Here is a 19,442-nt window from a genome sequence, read left to right on the forward strand (position 1 = left end):
GTGAGAAAAAGGTGTCAGGGATTAGGTTCGGGTTGAGTTTTACAGTTGTCGCGTGGGGACTCAGGCATCACTCCAATGTTTCATGTGTTGAATGCATGCATATTTTTTGTAATAAATAAAAAGGGCAGTCAGAGTAATAAGTTTATTTATACAAGGTTTAAAATCAATTTGCGATAGTCTCCTCCTTATCTATGTGCCATTATTTGTTTTTGGGATAGTTTTGAGCGTTTTGTTCGTTAACTTGGGGGTAAAATTGTTCTTATATTTTTTGTATATAGGGATGATTTACTTCTGCTTTCTTATTTGTATTATTGTTTTTCGAGTATTATAGCTGAAGCCAGATGAACTAATTAAAACTTTATTTCTGTTATGCTCTTAATTCTTCCTGAAGTTTTGTAATAGATGATTTATTGCAGTGATGATTCTGTTTTACCAAAGAATTCAGATTGATATTGTATTTTCTTTAATCATAGTTGGATATATTAGGTTGGTTTTTTGTTTCGTTCTTCCAATAAGAAAAAATGATATGTTCATTTTATCAACAGTTTTTAATGTTCTGTGGTGTGTTTACATAGTTGCAATAAATTTGCATTAATATTGTAAAACTGGAGTTACATATGCTCTGTTTGTTTTTAATAAAATGTTGAGTTGTGTTTTTCTTAATAATGCAGTATTTGACTTGTCTGACTTGTCTCTGTGTTAAAAATATTTTTTATGGCTGGTCATCTTGAAGCCTTGGGTCTTGGGATACCAATTTTAGTACTAAATTTAAATCTGCTTATCTGAGATTTTGTTGAGGTAGGACCTCCCATTAACAGTCTAAATGGTCCGATTTGAGACATGATTTGTGAATTGTTGGACATATTGAAATCATACCTCATTTTACAAAATATGTTTTCAGATTATTTTGTGTGTTGATGATGAGGGTTCCAAAGAGAACTTATACGCTAGGAATCACCAAAGTCCACCGAGGCTAAGGAGTAAGGACACTAACTAATAATTTGGTGATCCACATTAATGAAATCAAAGGAATATTTTATATTATACAAAAATATTAAAAGTGTTTGATATCCCAAAAAAATCAAAATTTCTAACATGATAGATCAGAAATATCCAACCTTTATAATGATTAGTACACAATTTTATTAATATATTTACAACAACTATATACGTTTGGACAATTTAACCTTTACATCATCTTTATCATTTAAATGGCGTGAGGGTAAATTGCCCATTCACATATAATTATTGTGAACGCCTCAGATTTGGCCTTTGAATTTTAAAAGTCAAAACCATCTTCATATCTCTATTCCTGAAGCAGGATTAGTGGGACTGAGACAACTACTTTGAGAATGAGAGGAGTCTTGCATGCAAATCGACTTCTGAATTGTTCAAGTCAAAATTAGTTTTGATGTTCATGATTTTGACTATATCACGTTCTTAAAATCAATTGGTTCGTTAATTGGAATGGAAGATGTGCCACTAAAAAAACAGTCAATCTGTTTCTACTTACTCTTTGTCAATAGGTTAGAGCCTTACTTTTATATCACATAAAACCATTTTACGTTATGCGATAACGATATAGACCATTTTTTTTATTTCAACTACATAATTGTAATGCGAGTATGTTCATGTTCGTTCATTTTACAACATCTACGATAAGCAAGTGAATGGGACCGGTTCTTGACAAACGGAATGGCTCATCAAGCCATAAACGAAATGCCTAACCTGAATACTTTATGTATCTTGTAACCATAAATGAAGTTTCAGCTAACCAAAGAATGATAAATGAGCAGTTTTAGTTAGTCGGTTGTGAATAATCCGTCCTCTTCTCTTTGAAAGAAGGGGCTCTTCCGGTTCCATTGGTGCTTGAAACAATTTTGTCTTCTTCATACCGTAGTTTAGTTAATCAGTTCGGTATATGAATGTTGTTTTTCTTATACGGCTTTACGAACATAAAACACGTATACTGAACGAACTGATATGTAAGTATTAAATCTAAACAAACTTCTGTACAAAATATTAAATTAAAATCAACTAAAATAAATTAAAAATAATAAAAATAACACACTAACACACATGTTATAAATCACGTGTAATACATGTGAACAACTTCCTATATAGCACACATGTATGTATTATATTTAAACAAACTTTCCGTATAAAAGCCTGTTATTTTGGTCGGTTCGAAATTGGTTTGAGGAGAAGCGGATATGGTTGGAAACCGGTTTTAGTGATGGGAAGGGGAACGATACACGTGTTAGCGGTTTGGGTTCTTAATTTGATCTTTATAATAATAATAATAATAATAATAATAATAATAATAATTTACTGATGTGATTTTATTTTGAATTTCTTGTTATGTAGTAGCTTTACATCAACAACCCATGTAATACACAACTAACAAACAATTATTTTCATACAAACAAAAACATCATTTCACAAATGAAGAATAGAATAATATTTGTCGCATACTAACATTACATCAACAACCCGTGTAATACACAACTAAATAACGAGCGAACAATTCTTTTCATTCAAACAAAAATAATCATTGCAAAAATGACATCCAAAATAATACATATGTCTTAAACCTAAACAAAGTTTCATACCCGTGACGAACGAACTAATATGTATGTATTAAATCCAAACAAACTTCCATCCAAAAGATAATAATATAATTATAGAGAACAAAACAATAAACATTTACGTATACTTGAAATTAAATTCCACCTCAACAATAAATATAGTATAATTATAGAGAACAAAACAATAAACATTTACGTATACTTGAAATTAAATTCCACCTCAACAATAAATATAGTCCATCTCGGTAAAACAAAAAAACTACAGCCAAAATGACTTTAAAATGACTTTAAAAGCGATAGTCTTAATCCATGTAGATTTACAAAAATAATATAACAAATTATATATTAAATGACTTTAAAAACGACATACGTAGTTCATGTAGATTAACTTAAATATATAACATATTATATATTGACAATAATATTAAAAAAAACCTAAACAAACCCGCATAACACGTGGGCTAAAAACTAGTGTATATATATATATATATATATATATATATATATATATATATATGGAAGAGTTATCCTAAAAATAAGTAGTTTTCTAGAAAGACTAGGAATAAATCATAACCATTGGATCATGTAAATCAATGGTTGAGATTTAAAATTACCAGTAACCGACATAGTTTCCTAAAAATTACTCTTTCATCATGATAACCGACGTAGTTTCTTAGAATTTCTCTTTCACCATCATTTGTAATGCCAAATGTCAAAAATTTGTTGGTTCTTACAATTCCTATGAAACTCCTTATTCTTATTTGAACCTTTTTCTATATATATATATATATATATATATATATATATATATATATATGGGAAGGTTATCCTAAAAATAAGTAGTTTCATAGGAAAGCTATAAATAAATCATAGCCATTGGATCATGTTAATCAATGGTTGAGATTTAAAATTACCAATAACCGACATAGTTTCCTACAATTACTCTTTAATCATTATAACCGACATATTTCCTAGAATTATTCTTTCACCATCATTTGTAATGCCAAATGTCAAATTTTTGTTGGTTCTTACCATTCTTATGAAACTTCTTATTCTTATATAAAGCCTTTTATATAAATATGTATATATATATAATTAAAATGCAACTTCTTGGACACTCACATAAGTTAGAATTACAAGTTTTTCTGCAGCTGGTACAACCTCTCTTTTGTCTGTGGCTTATCATATCACTTTTCTCTTAATTTACCACCATGCTTCCATCTCCATCCCTTTCTCTTCGGCTAACTGAAGCCAATCTCAAAAGTAAAACAAAATCAAGTAGTACAAATTCCGTTATCAATACGGAACCCAAAACAAATGCAAATTCCTAGGGTTAGGGTTTTGAATTTGAAGAAGTTTATACCTAGATCACAATCAGCAAGGTTAAGAATTACTACTTTTGATTTCATGTACAAAACCAGACTCTTAATAGCGTTCATCTACTTTTCTAATATGATGCAAAACTGTATAGTTTATTTTTTACGTACGACACATGTATCAAATTGGACGAAGAAGGATGGCTCTCCGTCACGCCAGACGAAATTGCCGTCCGCTACACACAGTGGACCGTTGGTCGTTATTGCTGGTAATCTGGTATGGGTGTCAAGTCCATTCAATTTGCTGCACTGTAAGCCTGATTGCCACGTTGAACTGCAATATCATTCAATTATGTTTCTTTTTTCTGTTTTTGTTATCACTATTAATAATTCAATATCACTGGACAATACATCATACTTTGATGATTATTAATTTTATATTTACTGCTGAGTAGAGGTGACTAGTGCTTAATAAACAACAATATATTTGTTGGTTCTTTGCAGGAAGCATATGGGAATTATCTAGATCTGCATGAATTGTACAATGATATTTTTGATTTAGGTATGTAAAGGTTCTTATTGATGATTTGGATTTAATATAGGGGTGTTAATCGTGTCGGGTTGGCTTCAGGTTGACCGAAAGGCGTGTTACGTGTCGGCGGGCTGACTTATAGAACCCGAACACGACCCATATTTTTATTAGCATAAAATATTTCAACGCTAACTTGGATATACATATCTTTGGGTTCACCCGAACACGAACAGCTTAACCCCTATCTAAATTTTCATTTACACCCAAGATAAATTATCCTATATTTTTTAGTTATTAATAATTAAATGAGAATTTCTTTTTTATCGAAACTTCTATTTCTATTTTAGCCAAAACTATGTGCAAGAACTTTGGAAAGTAAAAAAAAACATGTAAAGAGATAAACACGGGTTAACTAACAGTCAATCCTATCATGACCCGTTTTTTAAACAGTTTAATCCTACACTACATGTTTTTTAACGAGTCAACCATGACACAGACCTATTTATAAAAAAAGGTTAAACTTGCGGACCCAAAATTCCGTTTCGTGTGCGGGTTGCATTTGTTTAAATCTAATTAACTCCTAGGATTGAATTTGAACCATACGATTTGTATTTGCAGGCGATGAAGACTGCATGGCATTCCTTGGTAACAATATATCACAATTGCAAACCTGAAACGGACTACAACCACATAACGAAGCATGACTAATATTGATGGGAATGAGCCGTGCACTCTTACAGTATGTTGGAGTGCACATATGGAGCTTCGATGCAGGTGAACCTGACCCACTTTTTTATTGCTAATGGTGAAAAAGCCATGCGGTCAACATTAATTTGTCGGTTATTGTTAGAATAACATTAGTAGTAGTAGTCGGGGTTATGATTGTTTTGTTAGCATGGTTTGTGGTTGTTATATTACTGGACACAATTTTGTTAAGGTCACCGGTGCATTGTTTGAAAAACATTCTGGCTATTAGAGCTAAGACTTTTTGCTGATTGGGTTGACTGGAAACCTAGGGTGACTCTTTGCAAGTTAGGGTGAACGAACACATGAACGTGTGTAACAAAGAAAATAACGCACGATACCAACTTGGCCCGCAGCAACGCGAGGGTACTCGGTCGCTTATCACAGGTTGTTATGTTGTGTGTGTGTGGGGGGGGGGGGGGGGTTCCGGCAGTTTATGGCCGCTGTGGAGAGAGACTGTAACTTGGAGGCTTCGGATAAATCGTTATGTTGTGGGATCTTCTATGGCAATGGCGCAACTCTTTACTATGGTTTACGGTACCTTCAATTTCCAATTTCATGTGTCGGAAGTAAACCCCATATATATTATGAATTTTTTATAACCTTGATAACAATTACCTTTTCTTTTGCTAAGGCCAGGAGCAAAGGCTCGAATCTGCACGAAGAGGTCGTTCTTTGGAACAATCGAGAAGGTACATACCGTATTTCAATTGAAGTATATTTGATTTTGGTAATTGTTGTGTTTGTCTTTAAATTAGGATTTAATTGATTTGGTTGTTGAGTTACAGCGTTATTATTGTTAGGTGAAAATTTTCACTCCAAAAAAGGATTGCCATCTGACTATGGACTATGGTAGCCTACCAAACCGTTCAAGGTAAGTTCGATCGTAGGTATTTGACTTGCATATCACAACTTTCCGACTGTCTATGGTGGCGGTGGACTGTGATTGTAACTTGATAGCTCTTAACAAATGCACTGTTCAATTTTGTGATGCTTAATGTAATTGTATGCTGTGCATTTTCAATGTCAATTGTTTCTATTCGAGGTCATGGTAATTCAAGTAAAGGCAACCTCTATTGTTGGAGATCTAAGCCTCTTCAAATTGATCAATTGTTTTTATATTTTTGTGGCGACAATGAAGATTCAATTGTTGAAAAAAATAGAACAACCCCTTATCTTATCACTATACCAGTCAACTCCTCTTATATTTTTGTTGTGTGAGGAATAACATGAAGGGGCTGTTGTATTTGTTTCTTTTGTGTGTTGCAAAAAGTTACAAATTAGGCCCGTTTTTTAATTACGTTTGAAGTGTGGTTGTTTAGTGTAGATTGTACAGATTGATAACTGATAAAGTTAACAATTGATAAGCACTACTCTGTTTGTTTCTTATGTGCAGTTCAAAAGATTGGAAGCTTTCTTAATCCATTTCTCTCACAAACGTGTATGAAATTCGTAATCAAAAGCAAGAAACGGGCTGGCATTTGAAATTGGAACCTGCAAGCAAGTTTTCGTTTAGTTGTTTTTTCAATTTTTGTCTTCTTTTTCGTTATTTGGTTTTTAATTGGCCTAGGATTATTTAAGCAAACGATCTTATGAACATTATTAATGCACACAAAACATGGCATCAACTTGGCCCGCGGCAACGCGCGGGTACAATTACTTGTATATATTATGTTTTATATATTTCAGCCTGTGTGTAACACGGGATTTAACCTAGTGTAATACAAATCAAATTCTCCGTAGTCTTACCTTAACAACCAAAAAATATTATATTTTTTCTCAAATTTCACTTAACCTTTGACAACACATGTAAAGGAGTAACTTTAATATTAACAATATTCATTTATTTTTTTTTAACTGTAATATCAACAACATTTTGTTTTCAAAGTGAGCTCGTATCTTTTTAACTGATTTTAGATGTGATTCAACATCATTTGTGGGCTTGCTTTCATCATTTTAAAATGGTGGTCGTGTCTTGAAGTTGCAACAATTGAAAAGCTCCGGAAATCGTTTAAAACTTCATAAGGGAGCAATATACAACCTCCGTTGAGTGAATGATGAAGTTCTTGAAGTACAAAAATCGGAACTTAAATGAAAACATTATCAAAGGTATTTAAGGCAAGTATTAAGTCTGTAAGTTATAGGTTGTCAATTTATGACACAGACCTGTTAATACGACACTAGGTTTTACAGGTTTGGGTATGAGCTTAACATGTTTCGTGTCTTAAATAGGTCGACATGTTTAAGACATGTTAAAATTTGTGCCCTAACGGGTTAAAGACATGTTAGCCTGTTAGGCAGTTCTCTATTGTGGGTGGCATCGAAGCCCCTCCACAGTGTTACGTCAGCGCCGCGTGAGCACGGGTGGCATCGAAACCCCAACCTGTAATGTCCCTCTATGGTAAGGGGCTTTAAACCTTTTACTTATTTATTTATTTAAACCTTTTATTTATTTATTTATTCATGTAACAAACACAATTTAATAAAAATTAAATAATAATATAGTAATACGAAAATTAAAATTTAAATAAAAATAGAAAATAAGTATAAAAAAATAAAAATAAAAATATACAAAGGTAGATAGAGGAGGGCCCACCATAAAATAAAAATAAATAACAATAAAATTTAATAAAAATTAAATAATAATATAGTAATACAACGGTCATATAGCAGTTGAAGGAAGAGGGCGCACTATTCAACCCCTATCCGCACCCATCGTTGCGAAGATGCCCCCTGACCGAGCCCCATTGCGATGTTCGGCGCCCCCAAACATGCCCCATCCTGTAACATCCCGAAATTTCTAAAAATAATATTTAATATATTATTTAGTTATGATAAAAAAGTTTACTTGATTTAGTAGAATAAATAATAAAATAATAAAGATGGAAGGTTAAGTAAGCTTTAAAGATGAAATTAAATATGGACTGAAAAGGAAAGATGAGCCAAAGTCCATAGGCTTAAGGGAGTATAAATACCCTTTAAACCCTAATCCTTTCCATTTCAATCCATCTCTACACCATAGCCTACACCTTCAAAAACACACACTTAAGCCAAACACTCTCTAATATACTATATTCAACGATACGAGACCAACCAAAGGTAAAAAATAAATTATCTCAGCTGACCCAACCTATTAGAACCCGACACCGCAGCCCCGTGATGTCGTATGAGCCGTTTGAATCTAGATATAGCTTTATTCGGGTGTTTAACCAACAAAAAACGAGCTTAAGGACCACCTTAGCTCAGATCTGGACAACCCGAAGCTACTCAGGCCATAAACGATCAAACCCCAACCAACCATGGTGGTTATCGAAAAAAAAACCTCAAAAACGCATATTTAGGAGCTGGACAGAACTTATGCGCTGTATAAGTATATACGCTGTATAAGTCTAATCCGCGCATAAGTGTACCCAGCCGTATATGTATGCAGCATCGTGTAAGTATGACGTCGTGTAAATATGCAACGTGTAATTAGGAACAGCGTGCAAGTAGTACGTATATATACACACGTCGTGTATGTATGATTTATACGTTGAAACACTTATACACCAGATTTAACTTATACGTAGAACAAGTTATACGCCAGTGGACTTATACGTTAATAATGATTTTCTAAAAAACGAAATATAAAAAAAGTGTAAGTACGTAAACGATTGATATAGACTTATATGATGGTTAATATAAGAATAAGTAAATAATGAATAATGAAAGGTGACGCTTAAAATGAAGATTTGATTTGATTAAATAGTTGAACTTCAGTTTTCTGATAAGGTTTTTAGTAAAGACTTATTAATGAAAATAATTTTTTTCCAAGCTGACCTGGCAGCTTAACCCCAGCCAGGAGCTCTGCCCCTTGGACCCCGCTAGGGGCTGCTGCTCCCAGAACCCCGCTGCCAGGGGCGCTACCCCCGGACCCCGTAGCTAGGGGTTACAATAACATAGGAATATGAAATAGATAGGACTATTTAATTAATACATATAATTGTTATACAGTTAGTCGCACCCAATTAAGAAAAGGAGTTACCATTAACTCTGAAAGGAATTGTACCCAGGTGAGTTTCCAGCCCCATTTCCTTGTTATCTTTTCGGGGTTGTGTGCATACTCGATGTAATTAGTTAATAAATTTACCTTAAGTGGTAAGTGTATGCCATGTATGATTTATATGATAGTTATTGAAGTTATGAATGAATGGCTGCCGGTACGTGAACGATCTTCGGATATTGCACGTATCGTTAGGGAAGGTAATCGTTAGAAAATGTGGTTATGTTATAAAGTATGTATGAATGAGATAACAGGAGGTTAAGGTATGGTAGTACGAGTAAGTAGGGAGCAGACCCTAATAATATATGCGAATGTAAGGAACAGGCCCTAATAATATCTGCGAACGTAGGAACGGACCCTAATAATATCTGCGAATGTAGGGAACGGACCCTAATACCACGAATGTTATGGGGTGAAATGCTCTTAAACACATATAATTATGTATGCATGCATGCATGCATGCATGCATGCATGCATGTATGAAAGTATGCAAGAAAGGTAACAAACTAAGTATGCTATATGTATCTTCGAATACGTATATATGTAAGTAAGTGAATGTATTGTATGTTTCCTGATTTACTAGAACTCACTCAGCTTAGCTGAATTTTAGTATGCACGTAGGTAAATAGACTGAAGCAGCAAGCTTGAGGGAGGCACATGGCAGGAATTGAGGGGGCTGACATATGAAGATTTGTCATGATGTTTAAATAAAGATATTTTAAGTTATGTTTTAAAGACAAGTTATGAATGCTTTGTGATGAACGATTGAAGTTTTATTATTTCCGCAAAAGTTTTAATTAACTATGATATTTAGAACTGTGTTTATGAGTAAATCCAACATAAAAGTAGGGCTCCGGGATAAGGGCATTACACATCCGCGTCCATAGCATATAGTCTTAGTAACCTTTTTAGTTTTTTAATTTAAAAGATAAATAAATACACACTTTTAAAGTCCTAAACCTAAAGGCATACTTATATACGACATTCTAATGTCCGTCATAACCCGATATTATATTTTTAATGAACATTATAATTTGCTTCTTTGGTTTTTGTTTCAAGTACGTTATGTATTTGCGTTTTTTTGTTATGTTAAAGAATGTTGTTATTTGTTTCAAATATGTTAAGGAGTATGTATTAATTAAGTCTGTTATGCTTGTTTTGAAAATTTGTGTTTCATTACACATGTATTATTCATCGTATGCTTACACAACTCCTTTCACATGTCTTAACAGGTTAACCTGTTACTAAAAAAGTTCGTGTTCGTGTTTTGAAAAAAATGACATGATTAGTTATCGTGGCGTGTTCGTGTTTAGAGCAACATGTCATCGTGTCGTGTCCGAGGTGTTATGACAGCCCCAGTAAGTTTCTCAAACTTTGAAGAAAATAACTCAAAGGATCCCAAAACAATTAAAACCAAAACAAAAAAAAGATATAACTCGCCTTAACACTAATTAAATAAAAACATGTTTGGTGGTGTTACATATGCATGCACGTGTGTATGGATGTATATATGCATGTATATTTATGTACATAATCCATTGCGTGTTTCATCAAATTATACCATCGAATCTTTAAATATGAATTAAGAACCAAATTTGTTATGTTGAAAACATTGATCGTTCATCAAAACCATTTTAATGGACCTGATTTGATATGGGGTTTTCAAGTCCATTTGTTGCAACGATCAAAAAATACGAATCTTGTTATAAAAATCTTTTGATAAATCAAGTTGGTTGAGTAACAAACTCACAAAAGATTTTGATTTAATTACAAAAAAATACATAAAAAATTATAACATAAAATGTTAAACTTACCCGGAAATGTTATTGGATGCAACAATGCTCTTGAAGGTAGACATAGCAACCTTGATTACAAAAAGAGACTACATGACACTCAAAGGTTGATAGGCTTTCAATGATATCCCTTCAATGTTAACTGTTCTCCTAATAAAATATTTTAAGAAACACACATGAAAATGTTTAAATATAAAAAAACAAATTATATTTTATAACCAATAAAAAAGATGGACAAACTGATAGTGCAAGTTTGTTTGTAAATAAAATAGACATAGTGAATTTTGTAGATCTAACTTATTAAATAATAACTTAAAATCAATTTGGTAACAACGATTTTAAAAAACATATAACAAAAATTAATTTGTAATTGTTAATGCAAATTAAAGGATAAGCAATAATAAATTTGGCAAATAACTTCAAACCTATTTTCCTAATTCATACAATGAGATGCATATAAGTTCACTCGTTATGATATAATCTGCCAAAACAACAATCAAGTACTATAATCCGCCAAGACAACAATCAAGTATTACAAAAACATATTCAAAAACAAATATTTTAAAATATAGTGAAAAAATTAGACTAACCTTGATCGAGGCAACAATGAGAATAGTGGAGGAAACGAATAAGAAAATTGGTGACTGGAACATCAAATTAGGGTTTGCAGAAGGCAACGAATCAAATCAATTGAAAACAAAATTCAAATAAAGCAGATAAAAGATCTTATGAATTGCAATAATTATATGAAAAATTAAAATGCAAACCTTATTATCTTATTTGGCTTTGAGCTTCTTGAAAACGATGATGAACCATGAGAAATGAAATCTTGGATGATTTGAAGGTTGATGAATGTTTTCTAGTGAAAATATAATTATTTTTTTTCAGAATGTTTGAAGCAAAATCAGGTGGACGAATATTAGTGTTTTTTTAAGAATGTTTGTTAAAGAGAATGAATGTTTTTAGTGAAAATATAATTATTTTTTTTAAGTAATGAAAAAAAGTTAGAAAAATGCCATGTGACAATTTAAATTTTTTGAAGAAAACTAAATTGAGGATTTGATGGAATAACACACTATTTTATTATATAGGTAGATTTGTAAGTTTGCTTGAAGAGAATGAATGTTTTTACATTTTAGTGAAAATATGATTTTTTTTTAAATAATAAAAAAAGTTAGAAAATGTTATGTGGCAATTTAAAGTTTTTTTGTGTAACTAAAAGAAGAATTTGATGAAAAACCCACTAGGTAGATAGATAAATCAAACTATTTTCTTTGTATCAAAGTTACTCTCCGAAATTGCTTATACCAACTGAAAGTCATAATCATGGCCTTTTTAAAAACAAAAATTAGATGTGCCAAAAATGGCAGGTTGGATAACGAGTAGAGTGTGTTGACCCATTAACACTTTTCCCGTTTTTAGTTATGAATACTAATGTATATAATAATTATCTATATAGGTTACTGGAATTTGATCTGAGCCCTCCGAGTTCAAACCAAGATTAACTCTCAACCGTCGTGAAAGAAATAGTTACTTTTGATTTGTCCTCCATAAGCAGTTGAGAGCAGTTTCCGCATTCACCTCGACTGTACTTTTGATACCATATCCGGTGGATGAACTCAATAGTAAGTTTTCACTTTCATCTCTGATTTTGTTTATTTCATATTTGTTGCTGGAATTCAGATTCATTATTGCTTGAGGTTGAAGACATTCATTATTAAAAGGCCCATTTAGTTTGTTATTGAAGACTAAACAAATTATAAAGTTGTTTTTTTTCTCTGATTCAATCGTTACCTGCGAATTATGATGTTTGCTGATTCATCAAATTCACAAATACATAAACAAACTTTACTGTCAGGACTTATTTAATGTCTCAAACTAATTCTTTTTAAAAACTTTATGTAGGTAGAGTGAAATTTAATTGTAGAAATTGAATGCTCTGTACCAACGCCAAACACAAGCATTTACATGATGTCTAAGTTTGGACAATCTTTCACAAATGAAGCTGTAAATGACGGTTAATTTGGACAACTGCAGGTATGTCAAAAGGAAAGCAGAAGAAGCTACAAGACCGATGTAAACAAAAATGAGAGCTAATTCTTTTCATTTTGGTTTTATGCAGCAAGTTTGATGGGATATTCTTGGAGTACTAATTAAGATAGAGGGCCACTGTCAGTATACATTTGCTGAGGTAGATTGGCCTTATTCTCTTTGGTTCAGGATGCTATAACAACATTACCATCATATCAGTTGAAAGAAAAATGGTATTTATCACATAAATAAAAGGGAAACATTTTCTGACCAACTTATTTCCTAATGCAGGTAGCACATCTCAAACAAACTAATAATAGTATGTTCAGTGGTGAGCATGTAAGCTATGCACTTTAATTTAATTTGGTGTAGCGATCATGGAGTAATTATTTTTGAAAAAAAAGTTTAGTATTACAGCTAATTCGGGTTTTAATTTTGATGAACAACTCAGAGAACATGTCTTTGAAGAACATAGTTTTTGAAAAATAGTTAGCAAACCAATTAAATATATTCGCATAAACCCTTGTCCTCTGACATGGTTAAAACCGTACAAAATTACCTGTTTTGAACCGTTACCCGACCCACTTTACTTGTCTATTTTGCTATCTTTACACCTTTTTTATATTAAAATTTGTTAATGAGCATGTATTTGTTTGTTAGATGTAACATCCTCAAAATTTTGGTCCAAATTTGACAACTTAGTAAAGTTGAAGGGTCAAAATTATTCTCTAAAATAAGTAATGAGAAAATTTAAATAAAGAAAATAAAATCATTTTATAAGGAAAATAAAAATATTCCATAAAGGAAGTCATCTTATGTTAACGATATGGAATAAAGAAATTTCATCCCACATGGAAAGATGGAAGGAAGTGGAAGCATTCTACATGAGCATATATAAGGAAGTTAAAATCCATCTCATATGGAAAGTGAGAAAGATTTGAAAGCTCTTTATAAATAGATAAATTCTATAGTAATATTTTTATGCCTATCATGCACCTAGTGGTCCTAGTGGAGGGTGCGAAGCACCCGACGCACACACGCTCGGGCGCTTTGATGGCGCAATGTGGCGCTTGAGAGCCGCCTTAGTATTTTTGGAAAATGATAGTAAGACCCAGACATAACAAGTTACCAATGACAAGGGACAACAAGTGAAAATTTGGAGTCCAGCATGCCATCGCGATACGCGATGAGCTCATAACTAAGGACATCGCGATACGCGATAGACCATGATGACTCGGCTAACACGTGTCAAAACGTGGTATGGCGACGTGAAAATTGCGACGCCGCGATACGCGACGGGGTTACCAAGACCCATCGCGTATCGTGATGGGCTGAGAAATCAGCTATAAATAGGAGGCTCATGGCACTTCACATTTCACACCCAAGATCCTTTCTCTCTCTAGAATTACTCTCTCTACCTCGGTTTTCGTGCCTCGACCCGATAATTATATCATCGTAAACCGACTCGCCTCAAAGTATGTGCCGACGAGTCTCGACAACCGGCGCACCTCGTTTTGCGTGCAGAACATTGTAGTGCGTGCCAAGCCCCAAAGTTCTGACCATATAGATTCTAGTTAGCGACGTAAAGTAGAAGTACTGCTCGTACAAGCTTAAGACATAAATTCTGAATACCCGTGTAAGGTAGGGGTTCTGCCTAAGTCATTATTTTATTATTATATTATATGGCTTGGATCATAGTCGGGGGTATAGCCCAAACCTTGATCATAATTATGTTTACTAAGCTTTAAACATACAAAGTATTATAGTAATGTTTCTTTAGAATTAAGAAACACAGAATTTTTCATTCATGAGAATATAGTCAAAATATAGTTTCTTCACGATTAAGAAACATAGCATTTTATATACATGGAATATAGTTAAAATATTGTATCTTCATGATTAAGAAACATAAGATTTTACATACAAAGATAGTAGTCAATAAATGTTTATTCTTGAAGAAGAAACAGATTATAGATGTTTCTTCGTGAAAAAAAGAAACTTCGCATATTATTGGTAAATAAACAGAAAGACTACAGGTCTAAATATTTTATTCAAACAAATGATCAATCAAGGTTTAAAGATATCAAAACGAGTCTAAAGGTCTGTAGCCGGATCAAGAAACGATCCGAATATTTATATAAACCTATTTTATTATAGGTTAATCAATCAATCACTCATTCACAAAGGTTTTCAAATGAGATCACCACATCATTCAGAACAGACAATCACAGGTGAATATGTTAAACCTTTACAAACAGTCAAAACATATTTATACTCTATGAGATAAACGGGTTGTTTATCTTAAAGAGTCAGTCAACGTTTACATGAGATTACGTGATCTCTAAAACGTTATAATATAAAATAGAAAATAAAAACAACTCAGACCGATTACACATGTGTCTGGATCCAAACATAACTGTTCAACCTAAACAGTGAAAGGCTACGTGGCCGTGGGCTAACAGTCATAACTAGTTCTCCATTAAGGGCTACGTGGCTCGGGGAACACTTTTGTGTGTGCATGGAAGTGGTACAAATCTCAGGAATGAAATACTTTATGCTAAACTTGTACAAGAAAACTATATTTGTATTGTAATTATACTTTAAATATTTTTAGAGTCATACGTGTTCATCAGCACATAGCTGACGTATTTTTTCCCACATTTCAGAGAAACAGATTAGCACAAGTAGCAAGGAATTATAGTTATTCATGGAGTTAGATACTCGCAAGGCATAGATGACTCAGTTTTAAATTATTAAAATATTATAAACAAACTTTAAACATAATTTATGAATCAAACACTTGGGCATTTATTATCCGAGAAATTTTCAAATAAATTAATATTTTATTTTAACCAAAGTCTTCCGCTAAAATAAAACGCAAACACTGATATATTTACAAAACAAGTATCAACTATTGATCATACGCTTAGGCCCTAAGCCGGGGTGTGACATTAGATGTTCAAACTTTTGTAAAGTTTCAACATTTCAAGTTAGCATTATATTTATTTTTTATTTTTTTATTTATTTTAGGGTCATCATTATACATCACGACCTATGAAATTGCTTGGCTATCTTGAACCTTCTGTTGTTGGCATTAGCCACCTTTGATTCAAATGTAGTGTTACCAAAAAGGTTGACCTGTTCTATTGGAAAGTAGTATATCAGCTCGTATGCTTCATGTAGGTCGTTTAAAAGTACCATTGTATTGGAAACTGGAAAGTACTCGTTACATGCCTTCAGGTATTTCTTTAATGATTTGTTTGCTTGATTAACATTATAGGATTTCCACCTTAAAGCACAAAAAAGCATGTATATATCATGCTGATTTCAAAATTTTCAAATTTGATATAACTGTATTATGAAACTTTAATAACTTTTGATGAGTCATATTGCTCATAATAGATGTTGAAGCCTCCGTGCTAAAGGAAAAGCTTTATAGAATGAAATCAAATATTGTTTTTTTAGAATGCCAACAGACGTGTAGAAATATGAATAATGTGATGTTATGTACCCACCTCCGATTACATGAATACATAGTAAATGTGATGTACCCACCTCCAATTACTCTGCTTCAGCTCCATCATGGATTCATGCATTCGAAGAAATCCGTACCACCAACATGCTACTTCGTAAACGCATTGCCTTCGTATAGAACCCGTAAGTGGTTCTCTTGCTTACATTCTCTTTTCTTTCTTCTTCCATAAAAATATGTAATTTGACTATTTTTATATAGACCTGAAAATCTTCTTATGGACCGGACCTATTTGCTGTTCCTTTTTACCTGGCCCGCCCAACGCATCCCGTTACTAATGGTCATGTTTCAACCTTTTTGACCTAAACCAAACTAGTACTTCTTTTAATTGGCCAAAGTTAATGTAAACAAGTTTTGATTCCGTGACCTATCAAATACAATGTTTTGACTTTGAACTCTTGTCACATGTTTGAATTTTATGTTTGTGACATTGAAGACATAGTTAAGGAGCACTAGTACATCAACTAATACGCCATTATGCGATATTTTATTACTTTACTAGGGTATATACCCGCGTGACACGCGGGTGGAATAAATTGTCACTAAACATAATCAACTTAAACATCAATTTAAACAAACATAATGTTTATTTAACTATTAAAACTTAATAGATATACATTGTCACTAAACACATCACCATACCAACCAAAAAGTAATAGATTTACATTGTCTTAATATTAAAACTTTCAAATTACAGGAAGTTAATTTGAACAAAACAAACATAATAAATTTAAACAACAAATTCAAGCAACACAATACTTCTTCAAACTTTCGGACCAAAACGTTAACCATTTATATTGTCTAGATCTTAAAAGTTAAAAGTTACAATAAGCTAATGTACATCGAACAACCAAAAAACATCAATAAAAGACATAAACATGTACTTTCATATTAAACCACCATCAACTTCTTTAAACATTCTACCAAAACAAACTCATTTTGCTTCACCACCTGAAAATATAATAAAACATTAGCATCAATATTAAATATATTTAATAATGAGTAACATTTAAACATTAATAAAGTTGTTTTTATTAAAACAAAATAACATACAACAACAAACAAAGTAAAACGACAACATAAAACATCTTTCTAACTTAAACCATTAAACCAAAAAGATATATCAATAAATCTTTTTTGGCCGTAATTTTATACATAACAAATTTGATACTCATTTAAAACAACCCGTTTTGAAATATTTTCAAAATAGTTACAAAATATAAAAAAATTGGAATTAGTCAACTTCAAAAAATTATGAATTTTTTTTAAGTTTTGACCAATCTTGCAACAAACTTTTAAATCAATGACATTAATATTTTGTTAAACTTGCAAAACATAAAAACTATTTACAAGACATTAATATTTTGTTAAACTTGCAAAACATAAAAACGATTTACAATAAATGAATTGTCAAATAACTTTGGAAAGATTAAAAAAATTTATGTTGACTTTGAAAATATTTAAAGGTGAAAAAATATGATACAAAAATATATATACCATATATACATGTATTTTAATAAAAAAATATACTAAAACGTGGAAATTAATTCTTATATTTAAATGAGAATATTATTAAAGACATTAATAATGAACGTATATGAATCCCGTACAAACAGAAAATGTAATAAACACGTATTTAAGATATTAACATTTTATGTTGAGTATATATTAGGAAAATGAATTAAATTTGAATATATTAAATGGTCGGTCAACAATATTAAAGAAAGTTATTAACTTTAAAAATTTTAGAAAACACTGACCCACATTATAGTCAATTCCAAAAATAAATAAATAAATAAATTATACTCAACTTATTTATTTGAAATTCGAATTATTAATTTGAATACACATAAAAAGTAATAATTATAAATAATGACTTTAAACTTTCTTATATGATTTGATTAAATTAGAATATTATAAATTGTTATTTAAGTTATAAATCTGTTTACCAAAATTGTTAAACGAAATTTGTTATAGTCAAAGATCCTAAATACAAAAACTATTACAAAAATCATGGCATAATGTAATTTTGAAATTATTACTTTTTTAGTCGATCCACAATTAATATTATTTTATTACAGTCAAAAGAATATGCATTCAATTTTGTTAAAAACCCATTATCATTAATTGTGATATTTATGTCTAATTATAAATTGGTCAAACATATAAGATAGGAAAATTGTGGAGATTGGAAACTAATAAACAATAAATATTGAAAATGAAAACAAAAATTTTCCATAACCAAGTGTAATATATTTTTTTTAGAATTCAAATTCAAATAATATTTCAAGAATTTTTATAGTGCATTAATTGTTACAGTTTCCATAACCAAATGTTATCACCCATTAGCATTAATTATGACATTTATGACTCATATACATTGGTCAAACAAAAAAGATGGAAATGTGTAAATGTTAGAAAATATAATGTATCTTACAATATAACAAAATAATAATGTTTTAAGTAAAATATATTGAAATATAAAAATGGTAAGGAGTAAATGTTATTATTTCCGTCAAAATAAGATGTAACAATTAATTAGAAAAGGTAATAAATTAATAATAACAAAATTACTAAAATTATAATAATTATTATAAATTATAGAGATTATCATTAATAAATAGATAAATATAAGATACAAAAATATTTTTTTAATACATCGGTTGTTATTAAAATATATTAAATGGACAAAACCAACAACTATATATGATTGATTATATAAAAATCAAATAAATTACATGAATTATGAAAAAAAATACATAAATACATGAATAATAACAAAAATATACATCAATATTAAACAAAAAAATAAGATATCTTATCAACAAATCTTCAACCCATGAAATTAGCTATATCAAGTTGGG

The 19,442-nt window shown here is 31.3% G+C and overlaps 1 long non-coding RNA gene across 2 annotated transcripts; it reads left to right on the forward strand.

The window, feature by feature from the left end:
• Window positions 1-5,648: 5,648 nt before the first annotated feature.
• On the forward strand, window positions 5,649-6,742 carry LOC143621449 (uncharacterized). Of its 2 annotated transcripts, none has more exons than XR_013151519.1 (4): window positions 5,649-5,717; window positions 5,815-5,872; window positions 5,969-6,054; window positions 6,577-6,742. It is a non-coding gene; the product is annotated as an uncharacterized LOC143621449 (long non-coding RNA). The 2 variants fall into 2 exon arrangements; XR_013151520.1 differs by having other exon boundaries at window positions 5,984-6,054.
• Window positions 6,743-19,442: the final 12,700 nt, after the last annotated feature.

Source organism: Bidens hawaiensis, unplaced genomic scaffold, assembly GCF_021521415.1.
Source record: "Bidens hawaiensis isolate Kalapana, Puna unplaced genomic scaffold, B.hawaiensis_p1.1 tig00002866_1, whole genome shotgun sequence".
Taxonomy (NCBI): domain Eukaryota; kingdom Viridiplantae; phylum Streptophyta; class Magnoliopsida; order Asterales; family Asteraceae; genus Bidens; species Bidens hawaiensis.